Source organism: Triticum dicoccoides, chromosome 7B, assembly GCF_002162155.2.
Source record: "Triticum dicoccoides isolate Atlit2015 ecotype Zavitan chromosome 7B, WEW_v2.0, whole genome shotgun sequence".
Classification (NCBI taxonomy): Eukaryota; Viridiplantae; Streptophyta; class Magnoliopsida; order Poales; family Poaceae; genus Triticum; species Triticum dicoccoides.
This window is the reverse complement of record NC_041393.1, coordinates 392776434-392783159: the sequence shown is the minus strand read 5'-3', so window position 1 is coordinate 392783159 and position 6726 is coordinate 392776434.

The following is a 6726-nucleotide window of genomic DNA, read 5'->3' as shown; positions in this document are numbered from 1 at the left end:
CTAGGGTTGGAAACCCTAGGGTGGGGGCGCCTCCACTTGCCTTGGGGGGCAAGCCACCCCCTTGGCCGCCGCCCCCCCTAGGAGATGGGATCTCCTATGGCCGGCGCCCCCCTGGGGACCCTATATATAGAGGAGGATGGGAGGGCAGTCGTACCCTTGCACTTGGCGCCTCCCTTCCCCCTTGCTACACCTCTCTCTCCCGCAGACGCTTGGCGAAGCCCTGCCGGGATCCCTGCTGCATCCACCACCACGCCGTCGTGCTGCTGGATCTTCATCAACCTCTCCTTCCCCCTTGCTGGATCAAGTAGGAGGAGACGTCACGCTGACCGTACGTGTGTTGAACGCGGAGGTGCCGTCCGTTCGGCGCTAGGATCTCCGGTGATTTGGATCACGACGAGTACGACTCCCTCAACCTCGTTCTCTTGAACGCTTTCGCTCGCGATCTACAAGGGTATGTAGATGCACTCCCCTCTCTTGTTGCTAGATGAACTCATAGATTGATCTTGGTGAATGTAGGAAAATTTTTATTTTATGCAATGTTCCCCAACACTGGTATCAGAGCTAGGTCTATGTGTAGTTCTCTTTGCACGAGTAGAACACAAATCTGTTGTGGGCGTAGATGTTGTCAACTTTCTTGCCACTACTAGTCTTATTTTGCTTCGGCGGTATTGTGGTATGAAGCGGCCCGGACCGACCTTACACGTACGCTTACGTGAGACAGGTTCCACCGACTGACATGCACTAGTTGCATAAGGTGGCTAGCGGGTGTCTGTCTCTCCCACTTTAGTTGGAGCGGATTCGATGCAAAGGGTCCTTATGAAGGGTAAATAGAAGTTGACAAATCACGTTCTGGCTTTTTCGTAGGTAAGAAAACGTTCTTGCTAGAACCCTATTGCAGCCACGTAAAAGATGCAACAACAATTAGAGGACGTCTAACTTGTTTTTGCAGCAATTGCTTTGTGATGTGATATGGCCAAAAGTTGTGATGAATGATGAATGATATATTGTGATGTATGAGATCATGTTCTTGTAATAGGAATCACGACTTGCATGTCGATGAGTATGACAACCGGCAGGAGCCATAGGAGTTGTCTTAATTATTGTATGACCTATGTGTCAATGATTTAACACCATGTAATTACTTTACTTTATTGCTAACCGTTAGCTACAGTAGTAGAAGTAATAGTTGGCGAGCAACTTCATGGAGACACGATGATGGAAATCATGGTGTCATGCCGGTGACGACGATGATCATGGAGCCCCGAACATGAAGATCAATGGAGCTATATGATATTGGCCATATCATGTCACTACTATTTGATTGCATGTGATGTTTATCATGTTTTTGCATCTTGTTTACTTAGAACGACGGTAGTAAATAAGATGATCCCTCATAATAATTTCAAGAAAGTGTTCCCCCTAACTGTGCGCCGTTGCGACAGTTCATTGTTTCGAAGCACCATGTGATGATCGGGTGTGATAGATTCTAACGTTCACATACAACGGGTGTAAGACAGATTTACACATGCAAAACACTTACGTAACTTGACGAGCCTAGCATGTACAGACATGGCCTCGGAACACAAGAGACCGGAAGGTCGAACATGAGTCGTATGAAAGATATGATCAACATGGAGATGTTCACCGATGATGACTAGTCCGTCTCACGTGATGATCGGACACGGCCTAGTTGACTCGGATCATGTAACACTTAGATGACTAGAGGGATGTCTAATCTGAGTGGGAGTTCATTAAATAATTTGATTAGATGAACTTAATTATCATGAACTTAGTCTAAAATCTTTGCAAAAATGTCTTGTAGATCAAATGGCCAACGCTCATGTCAACATGAACTTCAACGCGTTCCTAGAGAAAACCAAGTTGAAAGATGATGGCAGCAACTATACGGACTGGGTCCGGAACCTGAGGATCATCCTCATAGCTGCCAAGAAAGCATATGTCCTTGAAGCACCGCTAGGTGACCCACCTACTCTCCCAGCACTGCAAGACGATTTAAACGTTCGGCAGACACGTGCTGATGATTACTCCCTCGTTAAGTGTGGCATGCTTTACAGCTTAGAACCGGGGATCCAAAAGTGTTTTGAGCAACATGGAGCATATGAGATGTTCGAGGAGCTGAAAATGGTTTTCCAAGCTCACGCCCGGGTCGAGAGATATGAAGTCTCTGACAAGTTCTATAGTTGTAAGATGGAGGAAAATAGTTCTATCAGTGAGCACATACTCCAAATGTCTGGGTTGCACAACCGCCTGTCCCAGCTGGACATTAACCTCCCAGACGAGGCGGTCATTGACAGAATCCTTAAGTTGCTCCCACCGAGCTACAAGAGCTTTGTGATGAACTACAATATGCAGGGGATGGTGAAAACTATTCCTGAAGTATTTTCAATGCTGAAATCAGCAGAGGTAGAAATCGGAAAGGAACATCAAGTGTTGATGGTCAATAAAACCACCAAGTTCAAGAAAGGCAAGGGTAAGAAGAACTTCAAGAAGGACGGCAAGGATGTTGCCGCGCCTGGTAAGCCAGTTGCCGGGAAGAAGTCAAAGAATGGACCCAAGCCTGAAACTGAGTGCTTTTATTGCAAAGGGAAGGGTCGCTGGAAGCGGAACTGCCCGAAATACTTAGCGGACAAGAAGGACGGCAACACTAAAGGTATATGTGATATACATGTAATTGATGTGTACCTTACCAGTGCTCGTAGTAGCTCCTGGGTATTTGATACTGGTGTCGTTGCTCATATTTGTAACTCAAAGGAGGAGCTGCGGAATAAGCGGAGACTGGCGAAGGACGAGGTGACGATGCGCGTCGGGAATGGTTCCAAGGTCGATGTGATCGCCATCGGCATGCTACCTCTACATTTACCTACGGGATTAGTTTTAAACCTCAATAATTGTTATTTAGTGCCAAGTTTGAGCATGAACATTGTATCTAGATCTCGTTTAATACGAGATGGCTACTCATTTAAATCCGAGAATAATGGTTGTTCTATTTATATGAGAGATATGTTTTATGGTCATGCCCCGATGGTCAATGGTTTATTCTTAATGAATCTCGAATGTAATGTGACACATATTCATAGTGTGAATACCAAAAGATGTAAAGTTGATAACGATAGTCCCACATACTTGTGGCACTACCGCCTTGGTCACATTGGTGTCAAGCGCATGAAGAAGCTCCATGCTGATGGAATTTTAGAGTCTCTCGATTATGGATCATTTGACACATGCGAACCATGCCTCATGGGCAAAATGACCAAGACTCCGTTCTCCGAAACAATGGAGCGAGCAACCAACTTATTGGAAATCATACATACCGATGTGTGCGGTCTAATGAGCGTTGAGGCTCGCGGAGGATATCGTTATGTTCTCACTCTCACTGATGACTTGAGTAGATATGGGTATGTCTACTTGATGAAACACAGGTCTGAGACCTTTGAAAAGTTCAAGGAATTTCAGAATGAGGTATAGAATCAACGTGATCGAAAGATAAAGTTCTTACGATCAGATCGTGGAGGAGAATATTTGAGTCACGAATTTGGTACACACTTAAGGAAATGTGGAATCGTTTCACAACTCACGCCGCTTGGAACACCTCAGCGTAACGGTGTGTCCGAACGTCGCAATCGCACTCTATTGGATATGGTGCGATCTATGATGTCTCTTATCGATTTACCGCTAACATTTCGGGTATACGCTCTAGAGACAGCTACATTCACTTTAAATAGGGCTCCATCTAAATCCGTTCAAATGACACCGTATGAATTATGGTTTGGAAAGAAACCTAAGTTGTCGTTTCTAAAAGTTTGGGGATGCGATGCTTATGTCAAGAAACTTCAACCTAAAAAGCTCGAACCCAAGTCGGAAAAATGCGTCTTCATAGGATACCCTAAGGAAACCATTGGGTATACCTTCTACCTTAGATCCGAAGGCAAGATCTTTGTTGCCAAGAACGCATCCTTTCTGGAAAAAGAGTTTCTCTCGAAAGGAGTAAGTGGGAGGAAAGTAGAACTCGATGAAGTACTACCTCTTGAACCGGAAAGTAGTGCAACTTAGGAAAATGTTCCTATGGTGCCTACACCGACTAGAGAGGAAATTAATGATGATGATCAAGGTACTTCGGATCAAGTTGCTACTAAACTTCGTAGGTCCACAAGGACACGTTCCACACCAGAGTGGTATGGCAACCCTGTCCTCGAAATCATGTTGTTAGACAAGGGTGAACCTTCGAACTATGAAGAAGCGATGGCGGGCCCAGATTATTACAAATGGCTTGAAGCTATGCAATCCGAGATAGGATCCATGTATGAAAAGAAGTATGGACTTTGACAGACTTGCCCGATGATCGGCGAGCGATAGAAAATAAATGGATCTTTAAGAAGAAGATGGACGCGGATGGTAATGTTACCATCTATAAAGCTCGACTTGTTGCTAAAGGTTATCGACAAGTTCAAGGGGTTGACTACGATGAGACATTCTCTCCCGTAGTGAAGGTAAAGTCCGTCTGAATCATGTTAGCAATTGCCGCATACTATGATTATGAGATATGGCAGATGGACGTCAAAACGGCATTCCTTAACAGACATCTTAAGGAAGAACTGTATATGATGCAGTCGGAAGGTTCTATCGATCCTAAGAATGCTAACAAAATGTGCAAGCTCCAGCGATCCATTTATGGGCTGGTGCAAGCATCTCGGAGTTGGAACATTCGCTTTGATGAGATGATCAAAGCGTTTGGGTTTATGCAGACTTATGGAGAAGCCTGCGTTTACAAGAAAGTGAGTGGGAGCTCTGTAGCATTTCTCATATTATATGTAGATGACGTACTTTTGATGGGAAATGATATAGAACTATTGGACAGCATTAAGGCCTACTTGAATAAGTGTTTTTCAATGAAGGACCTTGGAGAAGCTGCTTACATATTAGGCATCAAGATCTATAGGGATAGATCAAGACGCCTCATAGGTCTTTCACAAAGCACATACCTTGATAAGATATTGAAGAAGTTCAATATGGATCAGTCCAAGAAAGGGTTCTTGCCTGTATTGCAAGGTGTGAGATTGAGCTCGGCTCAATGCCCGACCACGGCAGAAGATAAAGAAGAGATGAGTGTCATCCCCTATGCCTCAGCCATAGGATCTATTATGTATGCCATGATGTGTACCAGACCTGATGTAAACCTTGCCGTAAGTTTGGTAGGAAGGTACCAAAGTAATCTTGGAAAGGAACACTGGACAGCAGTCAAGAATATCCTGAAGTACCTGAAAAGGACAAAGGACATGTTTCTCGTCTATGGAGGTGACGAAGAGCTCATCGTAAAGGGTTACGTCGACGCTAGCTTCGACACAGATCTGGATGACTCTAAGTCACAAACCGGATACGTTTATATGTTGAATCGTGGAGCAGTAAGCTGGTGCAGTTGCAAGCAGAGCGTCGTGGCGGGATCTACATGTGAAGCGGAGTACATGGCAGCCTCGGAGGCAGCACATGAAGCAATATGGATGAAGGAGTTCATCACCGACCTAGGAGTCATACCCAATGCGTCGGGGCCGATCACTCTCTTCTGTGACAACACTGGAGCTATTGCCCTTGCCAAGGACCCTAGGTTTCACAAGAAGACCAGGCACATCAAGCGTCATTTCAACTCCATCCGTGAAAATGTTCAAGATGGAGACATAGATATTTGCAAAGTACATACGGATCTAAATGTCGCAGATCCGTTGACTAAACCCCTTCCGCGAGGAAAACATGATCAACACCAGAACAATATGGGTGTTTGATTCATCACAATGTAACTAGATTATTGACTCTAGTGCAAGTGGGAGACTATTGGAAATATGCCCTAGAGGCAATAATAAAAGGATTATTATTATATTTCCTTGTTCATTATAATTGTCTTTTATTCATGCTATAATTGTATTATCCGGAAATCGTAATACACGTGTGAATACATAGACCACAACATGTCCCTAGTGAGCCTCTAGTTGACTAGCTCGTTGATCAACAGATAGTCATGGTTTCCTGAATATGGACATTGGATGTCATTGATAACGAGATCACATCATTAGGAGAATGATGTGATGGACAAGACCCAATCCTAAGCATAGCACAAGATCGTGTAGTTCGTTTGCTAGAGCTTTTCCAATGTCAAGTATCTTTTCCTTAGACCATGAGATCGTGTAACTCCCAGATACCGTAGGAGTGCTTTGGGTGTACCAAACGTCACAACGTAACTAGGTGACTATAAAGGTATACTACGGGTATCTCCGAAAGTGTCTGTTGGGTTGACACGGATCGAGACTGGGATTTGTCACTCCGTATGACGGAGAGGTATCTCTGGGCCCACTCGGTAATGCATCATCATAATGAGCTCAAAGTGACCAAGTGTCTGGTCACGGGATCATGCATTACGGTACGAGTAAAGTGACTTGCTGGTAACGAGATTGAACGAGGTATTGGGATACTGACGATCGGATCTCGGGCAAGTAACATACCGATTGACAAAGGGAGTTGTATACGGGTTGCTTGAATCCTCGACATCGTGGTTCATCCGATGAGATCATCGAGGAGCATGTGGGAGCCAACATGGGTATCCAGATCCCGCTGTTGGTTATTGACCGGAGAGCCGTCTCGGTCATGTCTACCTGTCTCCCGAACCCGTAGGGTCTACACATTTAAGGTTCGGTGATGCTAGGGTTGAAGAGATATTAG